Source organism: Crocodylus siamensis, chromosome 7, assembly GCF_052110815.1.
Source record: "Crocodylus siamensis isolate JL-2025a chromosome 7, ASM5211081v1, whole genome shotgun sequence".
Taxonomy (NCBI): Eukaryota; Metazoa; Chordata; order Crocodylia; family Crocodylidae; genus Crocodylus; species Crocodylus siamensis.
In genome coordinates this window covers 14,770,004-14,795,919 of record NC_143401.1, presented here as the reverse complement: position 1 = coordinate 14,795,919, position 25,916 = coordinate 14,770,004, and the positions used below count along the sequence as shown (strand labels likewise).

The window sequence follows — 25,916 nt, the reverse complement described above, 5'->3', positions numbered from 1 at the left end:
GAGCTAGGATTACATTATTCAGTTTAAGATCGTAGTGAAAACAAATATACCTTTACTGGAACGTGCATTAATTTGCTATGTCATATCTTGTGTATAAAAAAGACCACAACTGTGATCCTGTTGGGGAAAGGTGTGCAATGGCCCACGTGTCTGCCCGCATCGCCCCTCTATGGGAGGTGTCCTTCGTTTATCCTTTCCTCTTGGGTCTTAGGAATGTTTACCCAAAAAGAGGAGGAAACAAAGTCCGTCTTCATTCAAACCTGAAAAAGGAGGCTCTAATAATGTAGGATCTCCTGACCTTTGGGAGATTCTCCTAGGTGTGTTTCCTGGGGCTCCACCCCCCACCAACCACCCTATACCCCTTCCATATGCCAGCTGTGATGTTAAATGAATGGTGCTTCTCAACATGAGATTAGTTGTGTACCCTGTGGCCATCTGTCAGCAGTCATATGTACTGTCAAAAATCTCATGAGGTCCAATAAGGAACAGTGCAAATTTCTGCACTTAAGACAGATCAATCCCATGCACCGGTACATGCCACTGACCAAGTGGCTAAGTAGCATCTCGGCAGAAAACAACCCAGGGGTTACAATGGATAATAAGCTGAATGAGGCAACAGTGTTCCCTTATTGCAAAGAAGGCTAATGGTATATAGAGCTGCATTAGTAGGAGCACCGCCAGCAGAATGAGGGAGTTGATTATTCCACTCTATTTGGCACTAGTAAAGCCGTATCTGGAGTACTGTGTCCAGTCTTGGGTCCCTCATTACAGAAAGAATGTAGAAAAATTGGAGAGAGTCTGCTGGAGGGCAACATAAATGGTTCGGGGGCTGGGGCACATGACTTATGAGGAGAGGCTGAAAGAACTGGGCTTTTTTAGTCTGGAGAAGAGAAGACTGAGGGGGAATTTAATAGCAACCTTCAACTACCTGAAGTGTGTGCATGTGTGTGCATGTGTGTGGGTGGGTGGGGGGTTACAAAAAAGATGAAGTTAGACTAGTCCCAGAGGTGGTAGATGGTAGAACAAAGAGCTATGGTCTCAAGCTGCAGCAAGGAAAGTTTAGGTTAGGAAAAACTCTCACTGGGAGGGTGGTGAAGCACTGGAACAGCTTACCCAGAGGTTGTGGAATCTCCATCCTTAGAAGTGTTGAAGACCAAGCTAGATAGTCTTGGCTGGGATGATATGATTGGGGATGATCCAAATTTGATCAGGGGGCTGGACCTGAGGACCTCCTGAGGTTCCTTCCATCCCTAATTTTCTATTATTTTATCTATAGGATAAACCACAGCAGCACGAACATGTTCTGAGCTTGAATATAATGGCCCTGGAGTTATATCTTCCCAAGGGACCTAATTGATGCCAACTGTGGATGCATTATGATCTAATTCTTGAGATACTGTAATACTTTGAGATATTGTAATAACTGATGATTCTGTTATTTCTTTGTCATATTAAGTAGCAGAACAATCATTATTGGTATGCTGGTCATATAGGTCTATGTTAAAGGGGCATTGGGCAAAACTGATTAATTAATGTAAATAGTGGGCAGTTGAATCAAGAAAAAAAGGCTTTAACCCATAAGCAAAAGCCTAATGGGCTGTGGTGGTATGGGAGCAAAGGCACAAAGTTGACATCCTAGAAGATGCAAATTCAAGGCCAAGGCAGAAGCACTCACGGCACAACCCGTCGGATTCCAATGAAATCTCTGAATTCTGCTAAATACCTTGTGTAACAGCGCAGGGTCCTAGGGTTGGCTGTGAACTCCCCCAGCACCCCCTACCATGCCAATGCGATAGTAAAAGCACCTTCACATCTCGCCCGCCACATCTTTGATGTCAACAATGTATAAGGGAGGCTGCCCTTAGTCCTCTCTGACATGGTCTGATGCATCTCAGTCTTTGTTCCATCTTGGGTGACGCGGTGCACCCCAGCCTTATGGGCTATGCGTGGCTCCAACCACCGCTGTACCATGCCCCAAGCCTCGCAGATGTACTGGACGTTGTTTGGTCGATTTCCCTTTCCACACCCCACAGACGCTCTCTGGCTTATCTCACAGCCCGCGCCCCACAGGTGCTCTCTGGCTTGTCCCCACTCTGGGGCTTCTCACAACTGCCTGCTCTGGGGCGTCTCGCCTTAGGGCTCAGGCAGCCTTGGCCTTACCTGGCCCCCTCCCAATCCTCTGCCCCCCTTCTCAGGGCTGGGGTCAGTGCACCCCCAAATGTTGTGCCCTCTCTGGCACCGGGGTCCCCATGCTACCATGGAGCCCCTATGAGGCCTCCTCTAACTCCTAATAGCCTCACCCGGTCCTCCGGTGTTATAAAACTACAAACAGAAAACTCAAGCCCCTGGGCTATAACGTAAAATCTAAGCCACCTGGCTAACCATCATTCAAATCTCTACCAGTGAATTCTCCACCCGAACAGAAGCTGCTCATGCCATCAGGCTTCTCTACTCTGCTTGCTTCGGCAGAGCTCCTTCTCCTTTGGCTGCTAGTTGAGAGAGAGAGGACTTACCGCCTCCAGCCTGGGTCTTATAGTAGTCAGCCCTGCCCCTTCCGGTCAGCTGACTCACCAGGTGTGGGCCCTTAGTGCCTCCTGGTTGCCCCTAGCAAGCAACACCTGAGCCCCTACTGCTGCCTTCCAGGTACTAGGCACCTTAGTGCCCCGCTACACCTTGTCACAAGGACATGAAAAATGAAAGGAAAGCAGAGGCCTGACTCTTCAGGTCATATCTGGTCATGTCATTCATGATGATATGTTGAATAATATTAGCTAGAAAGCTACAGGCACTAGAAAGGACAGGTAGTTTACACTCCAGCCATGGAACTAACCTATGAAGATGAGCAGGGTTCCTGCAGAAAAAACTCTGCTGAATGATAGAGAGCTCTTTGATATTTAATTATGTCTTGTCCTTGAATTTGTCACAGGGACCTATCCTCTAACATAGCCTGTCTTCTTGAGACATGCCTTCCTATCATTCTTTGAAACTTGCCATCTCTCTGCTGCACTGATTGACTTGACAACACTTCAGACAATATCCCACTGTCTGAGGGTGACAGAGTCCTTTGAGAAAAGGAACTCCTTTGATGATTAGCTAGCATACAAACACTCCCTTGTTACTGTAGTGCATTAACAAAATCTATAGCCTTCAGGACGGGTGAAATAACAATTCCCTGAAGGCCTTAATATATACTCTTTAAAAATCATTGTCAGCTCTCACTGTGTGGAAGACAGAATGAAAAAGCCTCTTGCAAACTAGGCATTCGGCTCTAATTTTTCTACTCCTGCACACAACCCAAGCAACATCTATGCAAGCAACCATCTAAAAAAGCTACGTTGTCAAATCTTTCCAAGCATATTAGACATTTAGAATCTGGAGATACACCTGTAGGAACTGCCTCATGTAGCTTATTTGTGCTAGTTATCAGAGAAATGTTGCTACCCATACTAAGCTTCTTAGTCACAAATGGCATGTTTTGAATAAAATAATAGACAGAAAAGACACAAAGATCAATATTATCTTTGCTAAACCCACTGGTACTGAAGCTAGGGGTTCACTTGAAGGACCCATTGACTCCAGTAGGAATTGGAGTCAAAATACAAGGACTCGGCTGTCTGGAAAACAGCACCATCACCGCATAGTGTCATAGTTTTTTAGGGTCTGGAAAGGACCTTGCAGTTCATTGGGTCCTGCTGCCCTGCATTTGGTCAGGAGAAACTGCTAGGGTCAGATAACCCCTGCAAGATGGCATCAAGACATTTTTTGAAGATTGCCAGGGTGGGTGACTATACCACCTCTGTGGGGGAGCCTGTTCCAAACCCTTAATACTTAACTTGTAACGAAGTTTTTTTCTTATGTCTAGTCTGAAATGATCTTCAATCAACTTGCGCCCATTATTTCTAGCCCTCCCCTGGCAGGGGGGCTTGGTGAATAGTTGTTCCCCTAGGTCCTGCTGTACTCCCCTGATATAGGCTGCCACCCAGTCCCCTCAGAGTCTTCTCTTCTCCAGGCTGAGCATTCCCAGGTCTTTCAGCCTCTCCTTATACAACCTGCTCTCTAGGCCTCTAATCATGTGTGAAGCTCTCTTGAGCTTCACATCCTTCCTGAAGTGTGGCACCCAGAACTGGATGCAGTACTTCAGCTGTGGATTCACCCAGGACAAGTAAAGCAGGAGGATGACATCTTTAGCCTTGTCCAAGGTGCCTCGATAGATGCATGCCAGTGTTTGATTAGCTCTTCCTGCTACAGCATGATGTTGGTGGCTCATGTTCAATTTTTATCATGACACCCAGGTCTCATTCAGTTGTGATGCTGGCTAGCATAGGACTGCTGAGCCTGTAAGTGTGTTGGGGGTTATTTCTCCCCAGATGAAGCACTTTGCATTTCTCTGTATTAAACAACAACCGGTTAAGGTCTGCCCACCTCACAAGTCTGTTCAGGTCAACCTGTAGTGCTGGCCTGTCCTGGAGCATGACCACCTTCCCCCATACTTTGGTACTGTCGGTGAACTTTACCAGTTCGCATTTAATACTCGAATCCAAATCATTGATGAATATGTTTAATAGTACTGGTCCAAATACTGAACCCTGAGGGATGCCACTGGTCACCTCTCGCTATGATGACTCAGTCCCATCCATCGGTACTCTTGGTCATACCACAGAGCCCGTTTCCTAGGTACTGGACCATAAAGTAGCTGAGGCCGCATTTTTCCAATTTAACCACGAGGACATCATAGAAGACCAGGTCAAAGGCCTTTTTGAAATCCAAGTATACGACATCAACCTCATTTCCCCTATCTGGATGGCGAGTTACCTGATCGTAGAAGGAGATGAGGTTGGTCTGGCATAATCTGCTTGTAATAAAGCCATGTTGGCTATCTTCAGAATACTACTTTGTTAGCCAGTTAGTGATGGACTCTGATATTTTTTCCAGGATTTTACCTTGGGTAAAAGGAAGGGTTGAGGTCAAACTGATTAGCCTGTAATTCCTGGGGTCCTCCTTTCTTCCTTTCTTAAACACAGGCACAACACAGGCCTTCTTCCAGTCTTCTGGGACCTCTTTTGAACACCATGAATCTTCAAATAATTTGGCTATAGGTTGTGTGATGACATCAGCTAGCTCTTTTAGCACTCTCAGGTGTAGTTCATCTGGTCCTGCTGGTTTTTACACATTTTCTCTATATAGGTGCTCCCCCACAAGATCTATGCTCCCACCATGATCATCCTGCATCCTGTCAAGCAAGGTAGTGCCCTTGGATTGGTGGAAAATTGACATGAAGAATTCATTCAGGAGTTTGGTTTTGTCATGAGTACCAGTTATCAGCTGTTCCTTTTCAGTTATGAGGGGCCCTATGCTTTCCTTGTTTTGTCCCCTACTCCCTACATATCTACAGAAGGACTTTTTGTTGTCCTTGATTTCAGTTGCCAGTTTGTATTCTGTTTGTGCTTTAGCTGTCCTGATCAGCTCCCTACAGGTGCAGGCTATTGCTGTGTACTCCTCTTTGGTAGCTATTTCTGACTTCCATCCCTTGTAGGCTTCTTGTTTTGATTTCAGGAGGTCCATGACTTGTCTAGTGAGCCAAGGGGATCTCCCAGCCCTTTTGCTGCTTTTTGTATGAAAGGAGATGGACTTCCTTAGAGCTTTTAGGACACTTCCTTGAGGAACAAACACTCTTCTTGTACTCCTTTCCTTGTCAGACCATGGTCCTGCAGCACTTGCTTTCCTAAGCTTGTGAAAGTCAGCTTTCAAAAAATCAAGGATTTCTACCCTACTGGCCAACTTCCCTGATTTACGGTGGATGGAGAAAGTGAACATATCATGGTCACTGTCACACAGTTTCCCTTCTATCTTTATATTGCTCACTAATTTGTCCCCTTTGGCCAGAACCAAGTCTAGGAGTGCCCTGTCCCTTATTGGCTCATAGACTTCCTGAGTTAGACAGAGCTCCTCAATGCAATTGAGGAAGCTTTGCGAGTGACCAGATATTGCTGAGTGCTCATTCCATGAGATGTCTGGGTAGTCTTCCTAACAGGCTGCAGTCCCTGACATGCATGCCATGGTAAAGAAGCCAAAGCCCTCACAGTAGCACCATCACCAGAATCTTCTATTTCCTTCTTGTATGCATCTAGGACTGAGGAGAAAGCTACCTGCACCCCCAGCCCCTTGAGTCCAGGCCCCAGAGCCCTGTACTCTCTCGTGACCCAGCTAGGGTTGTGTCATGAACATGTGGATGAGGAGCATGGGATAGTGGTCAGTGGGCTGGACAAATTTTGGGATCCTTTCAGCCACATCCCAGATGCAAGCCCCTGGGAGACAGCAGACCTCACAGGTTAGGGGATCAGCGCCCCTTCAGTCCCCCTCAGTAGGGAGTCACCCACCACAACCACCTTATGTCTTTTCTTGCGGGGCAGGGGGCATGGCTGCCTACCTTCTTCCGGAGCTGGTGCTTCCACTGTTCAGGGCTGTCCCCAGGAGCAAGGCTCACTTCTTGTTATCTTTAAGGGATCCATGAAGCTGCTTTTCTTCTTCCTCAATATCCCCTTCTTAGCAGAGAAGGATGCAAAAAGACTCTAAGGACCTCAGCTTCCCCTGGCCCAACCTCCTGGTACATACCCAAGGGCCAAGAAGCTTGCAAAAATAGGCAGAAAGGAACTAAGAAGCCAGGCTCTGCTGTGTCCCCTCTCTGCTCCTTGGGCTCTTCTGACTTTCAAACTGCGTTGTGGGTCCTGACTGGCTGGAACTGATGCCCAGAAACCTTCTGTGTCTGCTCCCATGGCAACAGAATCAGACCAGTTGGAATTCAGGAGGGGATCTCCATGGAGACCCCACCTGCTCCTGAGAGGCACCCCAGCCCTTGTCCACCCAGCCTTTGATCAAAGAAATCAGCATTCCTTAAAAGCTACTCTGATCTCAATCCTCTTTCTTGCCTTCCCTACCCCTGACTGGCAGTACTACTCCCCCATGCAGTCAGGCCCCACACTGAAGCACCCTCACGCCCCAGCCAGCTTGGTCAGTGTCCGTATGTGCACTGCTGTGTATTGTTTAGTCCGCAGCAGGGTAGTACTTGTATTTAGAAGTACTGTAATTAGAAGCACTACCCTGCTACAGAATGTATGAGTTTCCTGATCCCTAATAGGACGTGTGTGTGGACATTGAGATGTTTACTACACAGTTAGTTAGTTAACTGTACAGTAAATGTCTCATGTAGATGCAACCCAGGGCTCCTAATCTGGATCCATTCCCTCCCCCACTGCTGATCTATGTCTACTTCTTTAAAGTTTTCGAATTTGCATCAGTTGGCAGCTCTTCCGCACTGCTTGGGTGCACCAAAAGGAGCACTAAGATACAGTTGCCCTATTTTTGGGTCCTGTGATGGTGCCACAGCAACAAGGAGCAGGAACTGCAGGGAAAGTTCTGTCTTACCAGGCCCCTTGCAGGCCTGAACCATAGCATGCAAGGTACAAATTGAAATTTAGGTAATTCAGATGCCCAAATTTAACAAGTGTCTGCTAACAGAAATTCATATCCTGTTACATCTGTATTTCACGAGCACAGCAAGCAACATGTTACCCCAGAAAGGCAGCAGCTCATCTTCAATAAAGGCAAGTAAGTGGGCAAGGCCACCCAGCCCAGGGTTCTCTGCCCTCTCAAAAGGGTTAAGCAGTCCCTGTCTCCAATGTAGCCGGCACAATCCTAAGCACCCCCAAAACTAACTCACCTCTTTGTCTCCAGTCTGCATAGCCAGGAGTCCTAGAACTATTCCCCATTTAATCTCTATTCATTGTCATGTTACTTTCTCTTCCCTGGACTCTCATGGATGACACCTGAAATCTTAGCTTTACTAAAGTGTCGACAAAGCTATTCAAGTCTCGATGAGATGAACCTGATGGGGTTTAACACCGAAAAATGCAAGGTTCTTCACCTTGGGAAGAAAAACCTGCGGCATGCTTATAGGCTTAGCAGTGCTACACTGGTTAGCACTACAGATGAAAGGGACTTGGGGGTCATGACTGACCACAAGATGAACATGAGCCTGGCTTGCATCCACAGATGCTTCTCAAGCAAATCCCGGGATGTCATTCTCCCCTTGTACTCGGCCTTGGTGAGGCCGCAGCTGCAGCACTGAATCTAGTTTTGGGCTCCACAATTCAAAAAGGATGAGGAGAAGCTTGAGAGTGTCCAGAGAAAAGCCACGTGCATGACCAGAGGTCAGAAAAACAGACCTTATGACGAGAGGCTGAGAGACATGGGACTCTTCATCCTGGAAAAGTGCAGGCTCAGGGGTGATCTGGTAGCCACCTATAAGTTTATCAGGGGTGCTCAACAGGATCTGGGGGAATGTCTGTTCACCAGAGCACCCCAAGGGATGACAAGATCGAACAGTCACAAACTTCTCTGCGACCGATTCAGGCTGGACATATGGCAGAACTTCTTTACTGTCCAAGCCCCCAAGGTTTGGAATAGACTGCCGCTGGAGGTGGTTCAAGCACTCACTTTGAATGCCTTCAAGACACGTTTGGATGTTTATCTTGCTAGGATCCTATGATCCCTGCCGACTTCCTGCCCCTGGGGCATAGGTGGATGGGTGGGACATGAGCCTGGGTCACTGCCTAAGGTGGGGGGAATGAGAAGGAAGGGTGCCTCACCTCCCTGTCTCCAGCTCCCTTTCCCCCTGCATTTTCCAGTGGCAATGAACAGGGCACAGGAGCACACGGCAGAGAGTGAAGTGAATTCTGGGAAATGCAGTTTTACTGAGCACTTGTGGGTAACAGCAGCAAGAGTTTGCTGCTACTGGGGGAAGATGTCACTCATTTTTTGCTTTCAAAAATAGGAGGCGCTTTTTGCCTGCTCAACATGTGGCATCAGCAAAAAAATGAGGTGACATCTGGTGCTGCTAGAGCCTAAAGTACCTCCTAAGGAGGCACCAGCTACTGGAGGGATTGCAGCACCTGTCAAAAGGTGTGCAAGTGTCTACATGTACCTGGTAACAGTGGAAGCAGTACAGTGCTTAGCAGAGGTGGTTTAATTCTGCCAGTTCTGCTGCTGCAGAGGAGTGTTGGGTGTTGACGCACTAAGTTCCGCCTGTAAAGCTCTGTAGGGTGGACATCCCTTTGGGGTGAAACGGAAATGTTCTTTTAAGACATGGCTGAAAGAGGATCTGAAAGTGGCTGTCTGTTATGTAACAGCCAAGTAGTTAGAGTGGAGATGAGTAGTGCAGGGCTGGTTCATGGGCCAGATTAATAGTGAAAGATCAATCTACATTCTAGATGGAGGCCACAGACCAGCCCTGCACGCTAGATTTAGTGCATGGGTTCACTCCAGCAAAGGCACTGCACGCACCCTGCTCTAGCCTGGGTCCACATGCTGCATGCAGAGTGTGTGCTGGACCAGCCCTATTTACCACGTACAGCTCAGGTGTCAGACCAGCTCTGTGTGCTATGCACAGACTAGTGCATGTCAGACCAGACCTGTGTGCTACTGGACTGGCCCCACACATCAGTTGTGGTGTGCAAGTCCAGTCCAAAGCCCACTGATAGCACCATGAGCCAAATGATAGGGCTCTGCAGGTCAGATCCAGTTTGTGGGCCATATCATTGGCATACCTGAGTTAGAGGACTTGCCCAAAAAATGTCTGCTCTTGCCATCTTCTGGCTGGGAGGGCTCATAATCTCTTCGTGTTCCCTAGGAGAGTGTCAGATCATGAGCTAAGCTAGATAGGCATAATCTTCTTGTTGAAATTGCATAGCAAAGAATACAAGATTGAGAGGAACTGAGAAAGGGAACAAGAGTCATCATGCTCTCTTCTGAGTAAGGGCAGTCTTCTGGGAATCCTGGCTTTAACTTCTGGGAATCCTGGCTTTTACTTTTAGGCCTGTTTGTACATTGGGAAGTGGGAGGCGTAGATCTGAATCTGCAAAGGCCTATTTATCACCTTAAGGAGCATAAACCTTTGTCCACCAAGTAACTTACTGGCCTCCGTCAGGCAGGGAGGCTACAGGAAAGATAACTGATTCCTTGGGACTAATAATAATGAAAACAGGGACAAGAGTGGAGGTCAAATGTTCATAATAAGAGTGTCAAGGGGAGATACCAGGCAGAGCACACTGGGCAGCACCCACTGGCCCTCAAATGAGTCCAAGGAGCCAGCTGACACTGCCCAGTGATACTCTGCTCAGAGACAGGAATGAACAAAGGCAAGGAAAGAGGCCCTGCAATCACTGGGGACCCTCCCAGCCAGAGCCTCCTTCCTGGTCACATACATGGCCATTCAATTTGCTCAGACTGATCAGAAGAAAGTAGGGCTGAAAGAGACCTCACAAGGTCAACCAGTCCAGCCCCCTGCTCAAGGCAGGATCATCCCCGACTAAACCATCCCAGCCAAATATCTGTCTAACCTGCTCTTGAAAATTTCCAAGGAAGAAGACTGCACAGTTTCTATAGGTAGATCGTTCCAATGCTTGACCACCGTCATAGAGGTTCTGACAGTTCTGGGCATGTAGAAGTCATCAGGAGTGACATTGCTGGCAAAGATCTTAGTCACTTCAAAGTAAATGCCTAAAAATTAGGTAGGGGTTTAGTAGATTGAATTTTAGGACTATGGCTTAAATTCTACCTTGATCCTTTTATATCTAGATATAATCCTTCTTGATTATTCAGTATGTAGAAGTCCTAGCTCAAGGGTGGGCATTTAGTTGGGTTGGCAGACCACTTAATCAGTTTTGATGACTGTTGAGGGACACATTATTCTCTCCCATACTGGTAGCATCCCTGGGAGGGAGGGACAGGGAGAGGGGAAGTCTGAAGCTGCTCACAGCTTTACCATGCTACCTCCCCATCCCACGGCCAGAGTCTACCCACCTGTAGCTGTAGTGTGTCCCATCTCCTCCTCCCCCATCACTTGAGTCTGGACCCAGCAGCTACCAGCCATGGCCACAGCTGTACCAAATACAGTCAGCAGTGTCCAGGTTGGGGCTCCAGGCACGGCAGGATAGAGGTGAAGGGGGCGTGCTACAGCTGCAGGCTGCAACCAGTGCAGAAGCCTGAATCCACTGCCCACATGGTCAAAAGTAGAGGAACAGCAGCACTGGAGAAGATCCGAAGTACATCAGTCCTGTAAAATACTGATAGGTACATTTTGGATTTACAGCCCTTCCCAACTATAAAAATGTCTGTGTAACAGTCATACAGTGTCATGTACTGTATCAGAACATCAGTTGAACCCACTGGGGTTATCACATCCTCCCATTTTAATGCAGCTGCTTGAAACAAGGCATGAACAAAAAGCTATTCACCTAGTAAAAATAAAATGTATCATTTCCCATTTTCTAAAAGGATAAAATGTTAACTTAATAAGAAACTGAAATTATTAACTTTATATGGCAGTTGTTTAAATAAATGTGTATGGTGATAGCATAACTTCAAAGTAGCACAAAAATTACTAAAGCTACTGTAAATAGCTGACTGCATTTGGGCATCCATATAGTTGCAAATCTGTTTTAATAGGTATATCAAGTAATGAGAAAGCAGCCTGCTTTTGAAAATAACTGAAGTACAAGTGCAAAACTTGATTAAAATCAATTATTTAAATTGGTTCTTTCTACTTAGTGATTTAAAAAGCTGATTTAAATTGCCTTGATTTAAATCAATCCATCTTGCAAGAGATTAATCTTTGAAGAAAAATTACAACCCCAAATATGTTTAATTTGGATCAGTGACAGCTACAGGGGTGACTATTTCATAGCTGTGTATCTTAAGTATCTGGTCAACACAGCAAAATAAAAATTAGGAGAATCTAAAGAATATATTAAAAAAACCCTCTTTTGGGGCATGAGTTATATTAGTCTAGAACAGTGTTTCTTAATCAGGCTGTTGTGTGGTGATGTGAGATTCTTACGGGAGCCACAGGTGCCAGTCATTATTAGACCCGTTAGGTGTGGATACATCCACACATAATTCAAACTATAAACCCAAAGATTTCAAATAGGAATCCATCGTGTCAAAAACATTCTGTTCTGTTGCGGTCTAAGTTCTTTACAACAGAAGACTTGCTCTGCTATTTTTCCATAGTGTAGAAATGAGTTAAAGCTAAGAGCATTTTTCAAGGGGGGGGTCTTGACTCCAATAAGAGGCCCTTGAGTCTAACAAAGTTGAAAACTACTGGTCTAGAATTTTGCTCAAGGGAAACAGTTAACATTTTACTGTTTGACTTTAAATACTAGACTAGACAAAATCAGGGGTGGGCAATTATTAGGTATTTGCATCACTAACATAAAAGAAAGTTGGACCTCAGTAGAACCCCATCTATGGACAACGGTGCTCAGCCTGGCTGGTAGTTGAAGGCTATAATTGGAGACCCCCATTCTGCTCGCAGTATAGATGAACTTCCATTAGCTTGGAACCTTTTTAGAGATATCTGAGTGATGGGTTTCTTCCCTTGAAGCTTGCCATATATATATAGTCTACACGAGATGTTAACTATGCAGTATCCAAATAATACTGCGCAGTAGCGCATTACAGCACAAACCATGCTAATACACAACGGCCTATTGTTATTAGGCCATGTCACTAAAAAGGGGTTCACCGGCACAACTGTGTAGTAACTCTGGTTACTGAGCATTTATTTAGCACTTGATTATACAACTATTAAATAAATGTGCAGTAACCACTGTGCAGTAGCATCTCATGTAGACATGCCCACTGTGTACTTTTATTAAAAGCCAATTTATGCAAAACCTGTAGTGATCTCATAAATTCACCAAACCACATTTCACAAGCCTGTCACATGCCATGCAGTTAATATTTGCAATGCAAATAAATTCCTCTTGAAAAACAAAGAAACAGAGCAACAAATGTAAGAGCCAGAACCCAAAGGAGCTATACTGATTTAAAGTAGTTGAGTTTCTAGATGGCCCATGTCTTTACAGATATAATATTACAAGGAGGTTAGAAATATCTTGCTATAAGTCCTCAAACATCAGAACTAAAGCCAACCGCTGCCTGGAATTATGAAGACACTTCCATATTATGATTTGTCGTTATTCCATAACTCTCCTTTCTGAGGTATTTGGGTTCTTTCCCTGAAATATCGAGTATTGAACACCGCATAAAACATTATTCTGGCCTAGGTGGATCATTCTAGGATTTATAAGACCCATTGAAGGAAATACACTGTTAGAGAGAAGGTTCAGGCTGACATCAGGAGACATTACTTTACAGTTAGGGATGCCAGGCCCTGGAATGGGCTCCCAAGTGAGGCGGTGCTCTCTCCTACCTTGGGGGTCTTCAGGAGGAGGTTGGCCAGGTATTTGGCTGGGGTCATATGACCCTGGCACCCGTTCCTGCCTGGGGCGGGGGGTCAGACCTGATGATCTGTTTAGGTCCCTTCCAACCCTAAGCACTATGATACTATGAACTGATACATAAAAAAGTATTGATATACTGGGGGTGGGGAGGCATTACATCTTTTTTATTTGATTGAGAAATTCAACCCTGATAAGTCCCATAAGTGGGTTATGCTTAAAGTTCCCTTCCCCTGGCAGCCTACTTCCATCTGACTTGGCATGAACAACCCCCACCGCGTACACTCCATCAGTGGGAATCAATGCGCTTGTCTCTATGCAGCATCCCAACATATGCTGAGTGGCTGATCAAAGATCGTCTGACGAACGATTGCCAGCCCAAGATTTACCGACAACCTTTTTTTTCTTGACAAGATTTTTTTGCTGTCAGTAATAAAAATAATAATCTGGGTTTGGCAGCCCTGTGTGACTGCAGCAATGGTTTTATACCCTGCTGCCCCCACCACAGGGGTCCACTACTCACCCTATATCTTAACAGCCCCAGTTGCACTCTGCAACATGTTAGTCTCCCATTTTCCACCTCCCAACCCCATTACCCTTGCTGGCCCTGTTCCCACTATCCTAGCACTGACCTCCCAAAAAGCCTACCTGCAACCCAGGAGTATGCACAAAAAACAGCACCAGCAGCAGATGTCCAAAGTGGGAGGGGTTCACAAACCACAGAGAGGCATCCTGCAGGATGCTGTGCTCCCACTTGGGCACCGGATGGCAATGATCTGCTCTGTCTGTGCTTCAGTGAAGCTCCCAAAATCTAACCCTTTTCTCAGAGGGATCTTCTTGGAGTAACCAATGCCAGACTGTTTTTATGGAGGGCTTAAATTTATTTATGGACTTTACAGACAGCCATTTGTAGCCTGAATTTTTACTGGCCAGTAACTGGGGTACTGTCAAATTACAGACCTAGTATTCTAGGCCAGAGATATGGAGACAATCCTTGTGTTAAATGGTTAGCAAATAAGTCCTACACCTTTAATCATATTTTCATACCTGATGCTGCGCTTCCACTTTTAATTTCCATTCCATCCATTGGCAAAAGAGTCCCAGACACAAACAATGCTCCTTCTGACAGAAAATGGGACTTATTTATGAAACATGGGTTTGTGACTAATAGTACAAGTCAAAAGAAGATTCTTTTCTCTCCACCCCCATGACAAAAAAAGGGGCATTGACCAGGGAGCAAAGCAAAGCATTGGTCTGAGCATCAGGATAGCTGGGTTCTGTTCTTAGCTCTAAAACTTAGACAAGTTATTCTACCTCAACGTGCCTCTGAATTCTCACCTACCTCTTGTCTATTTAGACTGTAAGTTCTTCAGAGAAGGGAATATCACTAGTTTTGTGTGTGTGTAATGCAGGGGTGGTCAAAATGCGGCTCATGAACCGCATCTGGCCCATGAGGCCATTCAATCCAGCCTGCAGGACCCCTAAAAACTTATAAAATTAATTTTTCTCTGCCTTTGGTTCCTGTCAAAAATGACAGGCTGGCAGCAGAGCCAGGTTACAAGCTGGTGCTGAGCATGGGGAAAAGTGACCCCTCACTCACTCCGTGGCCAGGGCCCCACGTTGTAGCCGCTTGCAGCCCATGTGGGGATGCCTGTGCCTGCTCCAGACAGCCCCATATGGGCTGCGAGTGCCTGCAGCAGGAAGCACTGGCTGTGGCACGGGCGAGGGGCTGCTTTTCCCCGCACTCAGCACCAGCTTCTTCCCTGCTGGAGAGCAGGGGGTCAGGGCTGTGCGCTGCCCCCCACCTCTACCGCACGGCTGGGGGGCACTGGAAGTGAGTGGGCAGGGAGCCAGCGGGAGCACGAGGCCTATACCAGTGTCCCAGGGCCAGTGCCAGCAAGGCCCAGAGCAGGGCGGCAGGAGTACAGGGGTCCTGGCCGGAAGGGGCTCTACGGAGCCGGGCCAGCTCCCCCCTCTCCCTGCTGGTGCAGCCCAACCTGGCTCCACGGACCAGTGGGGCACTGGTGGGCCCCGCTCTGGGCCCCACCAGTGCTGGCCCTGGGACATTGGTCCCAAGATGGTGACCAGGGGGCGGGACACCTGTTGAGGGGTGAGGCACCTATCAAAGGGCAGGGCTACCCATGCAGCCCTCAACAGCCTGCCAAAACTGGGTAAGTGGCCCTCCGCCCGAAATAATTGCCCGCCCCGGTGTAATGTCTAGGTCAATGGAGCATGCATCTCAGTTACAACCCTTTACTGAACTAATAGTAATTAATTGTCTTCATTGTGCAACAGTCAAGATAATGGTAGCTGTCAGATAAGAAGGATATTTTCCAGAAGACTACAGGAATTCTGATCGCAAAGTCCAGTCTGGTTTTTTGCTACAGACACCATGCTATTAATCTAAGATCAAGCATGCTGGATGCAGCTCCCAGTGCAATCAGTTACTCACTCTACATTTGCAACCAGCTGAAGGGAATTATTACCCATGATAGGGCTCTACAGGGAAAAAGAACGCTTCTGCACAGGAAAAAAAACCCAACAACCCAAATCAAACACACAAAAGCCAGCCTCACTCCAGAATAGCCAACAGCAACCCCCTTTCCACACAGCCCTCAAAAAAAAAAATCCACCAGCAATTCTCTTTCATTGCATGCATGGAGGTGGTGAGATATGAGGTGGTAAGATATGGAATAATAGCAATAATAACTATAGAATTAGATAATGACTGACATTGGTATACAGTGCCACTCCTCCAGATATACCAATAGCACTGAACAGTTTACTAACTGATTATAAAGCACTTTAGTCACCAGTGAAATGTAGCAGCAGCTGGAGATGGATTTAGTAGTATTCAAAGAGAACACAGTATAATGACACCCAGTTAAGGCTAACAGTAAATTTCTCAATTTGTCACAGGAAAGAGAAGCTAAGCAGAATGAACATACAGACATGACCCAACTAATTATAAAGTGACATGGGCACTTCATGGCATTGGTAGCTACAGAGGGGAGCTGATTTCCAACGGCAGTAGGTACAAAAAAGCATAATGAGATCCAAAGGCTGGAAGCTGAAGCTAGACAAATATAAATTAGACATGAAGATGCTAATTTTGTGTGAGTGCGGTTAGTTAACTATTAAAACAACTAATTTAGCACTATAATGATTTCATAGACATTAGGGCTGGAAGGGACCTCGGGAGATCATCGAGTCCAGCCCCCTGCCCAAAGGGCAGGAAGTCAGCTGGGGTCATAGGATCCCAACAAGATAAGCATCCAATTTGCTCTTGAAATTCTTTCTCACTTTAAATATTAGAGTTCAAGGCTTGATAACTTTCAAAAGCCTTAGCATAAGTTATGACCAGCAAAATTCTATAGCCTGTGTTATATATCAGAAGGCAGGGCACGTATGTACCTTTATAGAGTAACTAAATGACAGATCCTTTCATGACCCCAAATTTACTGCATCAAATGCTGCATTAATCCAAAGCACCATGATTTTTCATGTGCTTAAAACCTATGAATGTGAAAATGGGATTTGTCCAGGACACTAAGCTAACTTCTTTACACCTGTATACCAATGCCATCAGTTAGATAATAATTTTCAAACTCGAATATTGAACCCAGCACAGAACACAGGGAGAGAAGCAAAGCAGGGAAGACTGAAGCAAAACTAAGGAAGTTATTCTTCCGCTCTACTCTACATTGGTGAGGCCACAGTTGAAGTACTGAGTCCAGTTCTGGGCGTCACACTTCAAGAAGGATGTGGAGAAGCTTGAGAGAGTCAAGCGAAGAGCCACTAGTATACTTAGAAGCCTGAAGAGCAAGCCATACTAGAAAAGGCTGACAGATATGGGACTCTTCCGCCTAGAAACATAAGACTTTGTGGGGATTTGGTGGCAGCTTACAAATATATCAGGGGAGAACATAAGGGGCTAGGTGAACCAGGAGCAAAGGTCATAAACTCCTAAAAGAAGATTTCAGACTGGATATAAGGAAAAGCTTCTCCATGGTTTGTATGACCAGACTTTGGAATAGGCTCCCAGCTGTTGTGGTGCATGTACCTGCCCTGGATATCTTCAAAAGGAGACTGTATACACACCTTTTTGGGGTTATTTGACCCCCACAGTCATTCCTATCCAGAACAAGGGGGCTGGACCTGCTGACCTCACAAGGTCTCTTCCAGCCCTAAACTTGTGTGAATCTGTGAAGGGGACACTAGGATGCCCCTGTCCTCGTAAATGGAACAACAGCTGCAAGTGCAGCAACTCTATAGATGCTTCTCTTCAAAAACAGCCAATTCAGTTTTACATGCAAGGAAGCCTTTTATGTCATTACCAAGTAAAAGGGTATATGAATCACTGAAGGCCAGCTTTTATTCCACCTAATAGAAGTGTAAGTTGATTTAGGCACATAGGGTGCCTGTACATATGCAGGACACCTGCTCTGACCTGTTCTAATTAGAATGCATCAGAGCAGACTCAATCAAGTCAAACAAGCTTTAGTTAAAGCACACCCACCACCATTTTGAAATGGGGGGCACTGAACACACATGAAGGCATGGCTGTTGGAACATTTTAATTAAAACACTCCAGCAGACTCAACTGAGATGTATTGCCTGTACATGTGCAGGACACATCAGAGCAGGTGTCCTGCATGTGTACATGCAGGCAACCTATATGTATGTATGTATGTATGTGCTGTACATATGTATGTCCTGTATGCATGTATGTATGTGCAGGCATCCTGCACATGTACATACACATGTAGTGTGATTCTATTCCACCCTGCTCAAGTCTCTGAAAAAGTCAATACAAAAGTTGAGTGAGTCCTCCTCTGATTTGCTGCTGCTTTGTGATTCAGTGTGAATGGTCCAATGACAATGTGTTACAAAAGCAGATGGATAAGGGATTATTCTGGACTTAAACAGGATAGAATACAATTGCACTTAGGTGCCTAAGCCCTGTGCAGTGCAAGATGATCATTGCCTAAACCATCCCAGGCACATGTTGGTTTAACCTACATTTGAAAGCTTCCAGTGAAGAAGATTCCACACTGCAAAATATAAAACTTTGCCCTTTTTCTTATTGAATTTCATCCTTTTTTCTTCAGTATAATAGGTAATGGTTCTACAAACATTTCATCCAATATCTTGAGCACTCTAGAAGAAATCTCACCAGGGCCTGCTGATTTGAAAACTTTCATCTTATCTAAATGATCTCCAATCTGTTCTTTCCCTGCTTTGGCTGAGTATGTACCACCCCACCCTCCCCCCGTCCCTGTTAACTCAGCAGTTCATCTAATAGTATTTTTTTGTGAAGTCTGAAGTAAGAAAGTCATTAAGTACTTTGTCTTTCTCTACAGCTTCCATTATTTTCTTTGCCTTTCTCATGCAATAAGGCACCTACACTTCCCTTGGTTTTCCTCTTACCTCTAAGATACCTATTGAATACTTTGTTTTTCCTTTTTTATCCATTGCTAGCTGTGTCTCATTTGTGTCTTGGCCTTCCTAATTTTATCCCTAACCATACACGTATAGTTATCCATATAATAATCAAGCTTATCACATTTTATAAGATTACTTCTTAAATTTCAAGTTTTTGAAAAGCTCATCATTTAGCTAAGCAAATCTCCTATTATGCTGCCAGTCCTTCCATCACATTGGGATAGCATGCCCTTGTATCCTTAATAATATCTAAGAGACAACCAGTCCTTCAACAATTCAGAGGAAAAATCTCTTTGTACTGACTCACTGATATTATTTCCAACAGTACTGCAGTGTTCGTTATGTGGTCTTTCATCCAAACATATTCAGCCAGTCCTGCTTTAGTTTATAATATCTGATAAGCCAAATTCTTAATTAGACAACCAACCTGAGCCATTGCCTGGGATTAGGCTGGGAGAAAACAAGTCTTCTGAATCACTGCATCCCTGGCCAGTGAAGGTTACTAAAAGTTCAGGCTGAATCAATAAATCTAGCTTGTTGTTAAATCTAAGCAATGCCCCTGATCCAGTGCGCTAGGTCCTAATTCACTTTCATTCACCTAAATGGCACTTATGTAGACATATAACAACAATCTGTGGTACTTATGTACAGTTTAAATTCTATTTCCACCTGTGGCAGGATACAGTTGCCCTTCCAGAAGTGAGAAGGGGCCTCAGGTCTTTTAGCCCAATCACTTGGTGGATAGGGCCACTTGACCAAAGATCAGGAGACCCCCTCCTCCAGAATGGTTTAACCTTGCATCTCAGTGAAGTTGTCCAACCATCAGGGCTTTATCCAGGCATTGACGTTGAGGGCTTTCTCTAACCCTTCAGAGGTGACATACTACATCTTGAACAAACAACTATAGGATCATTTGCACTCCACTGGCAACAGGGACCCAGGTTACAAAGCACAGTCTTCTCTCTTCCTCCTGGCCCTATTTGTCTATTTATTTATTTATTTATTTTTTCAATCTACCTGCACACTAGAACAGCTTCAATATGAGGGTTCCAGCTAGTCCATAGCTTGATAAATAGAGCATTTGGGTATGTGGCAGGAATTTAGGCTCACACGCCCTGCAAGTGAGGGAGGCATCATAGAATCACAGAAGTAGGGGCGGAAGGGACCTTGTAGATCTTCAAGTCGGACCCCCCGCCTGGGCGGGAGAATAGAACCTACGTCTTCTTTTAACCTTCCTTTTCATCTCTTTTTCTGCAATTGCAGCATTGGGATTTTACCTAGCCTCTACATGCATACTGGGTGATTCTACTCCCCTTGGCACTATACAGCCAGACCATGCCCAGAAGGGAAGTGTGGGATAAGCATGGCATGGAATCCAGCTCTTCATGTGTGCCAAAAAGTTATGGTTATGTAAGTGCTTCTTAGATGTGGGGAGACAGATTTGGGTTTAGCCATGTAAGAGCAGGATGCTTCGCCACACCAGGCCTGTTACCTTCTTCTGCATACACAGACCTTCCAGATGCTGTGCTCACAGCATCAGTCCTGAACTTACAAACAGTCAAATCTCAGGTTGGGGGAAGAAGCCAGAGGGGCTGCCTCATTGACATGAGGGAACAATGAGCACCCTTTATTCTCTTTACCATCCCATTCACTTACCACACTTTTTCCCTCTGCCTGTGCATTGAATGCTCCCAGGACACCATATACCATAGCATTGCCAAGCCTCCACAATTGCCTTAGAGTCTCCAGGAAGTAGAGATAATCCAGGAGACTGCTGAGAGTCACCCAGGAGATAAATGATAGGGCATTCATTAAAATAAATATTAAATGTTGAATCAAATGTATACAGTAGACCAGTGGGGCTTTAAAATGTATTAGTAATATACATTTGCCTTCCTGAGTACAGTACAGTAGGTCAGTCAATAATGTCATTACATCATGTGATGAAACCTCCCAGAATAGATTTAGAGTTGGCAACCCTGCTACAGGAGCAGGGAGCTATGTCCCAAACCTCCAGGATGCAGGGGACAGAGAGTGTAGCAGGGGACCCTGACCTCTACTACTGGAAGAAAGAGCAGTGGCCAGAGGCAGCCTGAGGGAATGCAGTTCACAGGGAATACACTGCAAGGTGCAGGCTGGTCATAATTAGGTAAATGAGCAATCCCAATACATCAAGAAAGAACCAGCAAAGCAAAAGTAGTCCGCAGGGAGTCTAGCTGCAAAGAACAGCAGGGCCAAAGGGCCTAGAAAGAGCCATGGGGCTGAGTCTGCAGGCAGGAGTAGATGAGATTGCTGATGGAGTAAGTAGCAGCCTGGGCTGTTAACAGAAGGGCCGAGTCAGGCGACCAGAAGTGGGAAGAGAAATGGTCATATAAACCAGCCTGTGGGCTGGATCCGGTCGGCTGTAGACTCCATTTCCCAGCCAGCCCTGCCTGCATGGCTTGGGCCACTCTCCACAGAGACCCCAGCACACCTTCGTGGGAAAACTCAGATTGGAGTTGCCGTGGAGACCAGCCTCAGCTTCCCGGGCAGGGTGCAGAGCAGAGCATCACAGGGGGCTGCTCCAGAGCCACTGGGAACTTGGTATGGGGGCAGCTTGCCCGGAGCCAGGGCAGAGCTGCGATCTGTAGCCTGCATGCTCTGGGCAGGGGTGCACAGGCAGGGCATTACAGCACAGGAGGACATGATTAAAGCCAGTAGGGCCATGATTAATACCAGCTGCATGACTGATGCCCCCAAAGCTGAGAGAGGCAGGGCTGGTGGGCCTAGTGCAGAGCTGGAAATGCCTTCGTTAGGCAGGGATTGGGGCCAGAATACAGGTGCCCATGGATGAGCAAAGCAGAGCAAGGCCCCCTGGGCTTGCTCTGCTCTCTGAGGGCAGCTTCCCATACCCATTAGTTGAACATGAAAGCATGGCAGGCAAGCATAGGGAGGTGGCTTGGGATACTAGAAGGTGTAGGACAGGGCTGGAGGCTGCCATGGGGTGTAATGGCCGTCCTCTGGAGGCAGACCCTGTCATGGGGAGGCAAAGTCCGTTTTAGCAAGACCTTCTGCATTGCTCCTGTTGATCTGGGCATTTGCTGCCCTCTTGCATAGAGAGGGAGTGAATACATGTAAGGATGCCTCGCACTACTTTCTGCATTACAATCTGTTATGTTTAACGTATGAGTCAACCTGCCCAAGCAGAAGGGCTAATAGGCAGAGCTATGCAAAGCTCAAGCTGAGCTGCACTTGAGGGAATTTCTGGGGTTCATGCGCTCAGCAAAGGGCTGTGCAGGGAAAGCAGTCAGTAACTATGTCACAGAACTCATAGTCTGTGCATGCTTGATTCCTACGTAGGCTGTCCAGGTTCACCTGAAGGGCCCCAGCTCCTGGACTTGCATGAAGGACCAGAGTTTCAGCTTCCAATACAAAAAGGTATGTTTCCCATCCTAGCAGATGCAAAGAGAGTGAGTATACATTATAAGTACTTTCAGTTACTTGAATTGTAGTAGCATCTAGGGGTTTTTGTACACATGATGGTGGTTTAGTCCCCTAAATTGAAATAGTGGTTTTTAATTCTGACAATTAAAAACCTGCTGTTTCAATTTAGAGGCTTTCATTACTGTTGAGGCAAGGATCCCGATCTTTTTTTCTTCTCCACAGAGCCTGCCTGCCATTGCTCTGGCCAGGGGGTGAGTTGCCAGTGAGCTGAGCAGCCCCTGAGCTGCCAGGGGGCCCGGTCTTTCCCTCTGCAGTAGCGGTAACCCCCAGTGCCACCCGGGTGGGCTGCTAGTGGGCCAGGGGCTGCCCCAGCTTGAGCTTGGGGAACAGTTGGATCAGGCTGAGTGCTGCCTCTGAGCTGGGGCAACCCCTGCCTGGCCGGCTAGCAGCCTACCACCATGGAGGGAAGGACCAGCCTCCCCTCCCCACTACAGCTCAGGGGCCACTCAGCCTGCTGGCAGCTCACCCCCTGGCCATAGAAGAGACAGGTAGGCTTTGAAAAAAAAAAAAAAGAAAAAGATTGGGCCCCCTACCACTTCTGTCTTCATCCCACCTCTTCTGCAGCCAGAGGAGCAATTGTCAGATTAAAGGCTGCAATGTTACAAGTAGCTACACTGCAAACTAAATTACATGGAGATGTGGTTTAGTTTGCAATGTAACAAACTCATCTAAAGCTCAAAACAAACAACAAATGCATGTAAAGTGTGGCACAATTAAACCACCAAAATGGACAATTTTTGTTACTTGCACAAGCACCCTAGGAGTCCCAGTCCTGGACATGGATCCCCTGATGCTAGGGATACAAAAGCAGCTCATAGTCTGGGTACCAGGAGCTGAATGAGACTTGATGTCTACCTAAGTCTTTAGGCATCCTCAAATAATAACTCTAAGAGGCATGGGTGGCCACATTCCTAGTCGCTCTGCAATGTACTCCCACCCCCAAAAGGGCAGGTGTATAAGAAAGGGGGAAATCCAGGGAGAGCTCAAAACCCCAGACTGCTTTATTAAGTGTTCTTCCAGTGGATGTCCTCTCCCCCTGCCACTTTCTGTCTCTTCTCCCTGTTCCTTGCAGCAGACTGAAGCTTGCTGTGATGAGGCAGCTATATGAAGAGAGCAGGCAGTAGCTGGGATCTGAAAAGAAAAAAAAAAAATCCTACATGTTGCAATCAGCCACAGCACATTCCATTGTGTTAAATCCTGGAAATGATACATTGCCGGAGAATGGGAAAGGAATGAATAAAGCCAGGTGCTGTTATGCAGTTACTCCCTGCAACCTGCCAGCTCCTGGCTCCCTTGCAGGTAATCAGACAGCACAGTAGACTGTTAGACCCAGCAGGGTCACCTCCTTGGTGGCACTGAAACAAAGACAAAATGAAGGGGATGAAGAGGAACTAGCGAGATTTCATAGCAGATGATCCCTGGAACATCAAATCCCACAGTCAGGGAGGACAACGAGGCTGTCAGCTTGGGCCTTGTTAGTGTTTATCCCCATGCAGCAGCCTGGCGACTGCTCAGTCCGGACTTTCTTTAAGGCATGAGAAGTGCAGAGGTGTCCCTAAAAGTGTCCTATTTTTCCACTCCGATGGCAAGTCTAGCAGACAGGAGCACCGCTTTCATATATTTCCTACCGTCCTGGGATTGAAGCAAGCGAAGTAGCCAACCCAAAAGCAAAGAAGAGCTTTATCCCATCTGGCCCTGTGAGTAACTTCCCTAGCTCCCAAACTGGTGCACAAATTGTGCGTACCAGCACTCTTCAGCCAGCATGTCAATCACCAACCATGTACATCTCCTCTGAATCAGGCCCAAAGGAAGTGGGATCAGTCCTGCAAATCACATAGGAAGCTGGAAAGAACGACACTGACTTGGAAGCTCGAGGCCCGGTTGGGAGTTGGGGGTGTCATCCCCAGCCCACACATTCAGGACAGGTTGCCTGGCTCTGGATGTGCTCTGCCTCTGGATTTGGATTCAAGCCCTGTTCCACAGGCTGCCCCCCATGAGTTTCACACCAGTGGAGAGGGTTGATGCAGCCCTCCGTTTTGTTCTCACCAGCAGAAAGCAACTTGATGTTGCAGTCAGACCTCAGCCCCTCTAGTAGGACTTCTCCAAGGGATGTTATATGTGGATACAATGAATATGTCAAAGTTGTGGGGGAGGGGGTAAGAGGAGTAAGGAGGAGGTCAAAAATAGCTGCCATGGCTACTGCTGTCTAAGGTACAGAAACTGCTTTTTGCACCTGTTTGGTTCCAGGCCATGACCCTTCCCTGGCCAGCATAAGCACTTTGAAGAGATGCAGCTGCTTTCTTTTAGCAGATGAGAGATACCGTATGCATGCACCATCCAACCCTTCACCAGGTGGGCGTGACACCAACAGGAGCCTTCCTCTGTGTCTTCTGCACCCTGGAACAGCAATGCATTGTCTCAGCAGACACACAACCGGACCTGCCTCTCCTATGTCATTGGTGTAAGGTAGAGTAGCTCCATTGGTGCAAGTGGAGGTGCAGTGGTATGAGTGAAAAGAGATTCAAGGCTCTGGGACTTGGCTTGGGTTTGGAATGCACTGTGCATCGCTGGAGGCAAGTCCCCTAAGGTGCCTGGAGTTCTGTTGTGCTCCATTGCACAAAGACTCACCTGAACAGCACAGCAGCCTAGAAAGGGAGACTTCCCTCTGAAACAGGGTGTACAAGCCATTCCGCCATTCCTTCCAGTAAATCACATCCCCTTGGGCGATGTTTACGGGAAAAGAAAAAGGTCTTTTTCCCATCCCTCCCACACCATACCACCTTCGGCATTCTTTCACCTTCACAAAGGCACCAAGGACATTCCCCGTTCTGCCTGCTCAGCCTAAGATCTTTAAAGCACGATGGAACCAAAAAAAATAGTGGTTACAGGAAATGTATCACTGAAGTACCTAGTACTACAAGTCAGACACAACCCAAAGTGGGACTGAGAAGACTGAATCATAGCTTCCTCCTCACAGAAGAGGCCCTGACCTGCCACACTATAGGCTGAGAAGTCTGAGAATAGGCTGAGTAGGCACCTTCTGTGAGTTTGGGCTATTTGACAGTCAAATTTCATGGGGCTGGAAAAAGAAAAGCAAGCAACAAATAACATGCCACTGTAGCTCAATGAGGAAGTCAGTCTCCTGGAAGGAACAAATCCAGGTTCTGGTCTTTGTTGCTATCAGGATTATTCCCTTTTTTAAAAAAATGACTGTCTAATATAGTATCTATAAACAGCCCTGGTAGCGGGCACCTTAATTGTAGGCCTTGCAATTCCTAAGCGAATGCATGTGCAAGGTAAGCTTTGATCTGTCTGTGACTTATCCAAAGACACATAGGGGCATATCCAATGGCATGCTTACACCCCCTTTTTGACCACCCCACAGAAGCAGGAGACAGGACTTTAAGCCCCCAAATCAAATAAGAAATTTCCGCTCTCCACTTTCAGCACTGCCTCCTTTCCCCTTTGTGCTCAGCAGCACCAACCAACCCCTTCCATCCCCCCATCCCCTGCCTACTGCTGCTGCAAGTGGCAGGGGGAGCTCCAGAGTCATTTCTGGCCAGCTCCAGCTGGGCTACCTCAGAGTTGGGCTCAGCTGGTAACAGAGGCAGCAATGGGCAGGTTCTGCTTCTTTGCCCAGTCCACCTTAGTGTTCCCTGAAAACCCAGGAGCAGGCTCAGGGAGCAGGAA

General features: G+C 46.5%; 1 pseudogene; it reads right to left on the bottom strand.

Annotated features, from left to right (window-relative positions):
• Positions 1-1,250: 1,250 nt before the first annotated feature.
• On the bottom strand, positions 1,251-7,738 carry LOC149859506 (E3 ubiquitin-protein ligase Topors-like; annotated as a pseudogene).
• Between the last annotated feature and the right edge of the window lie 18,178 nt (positions 7,739-25,916).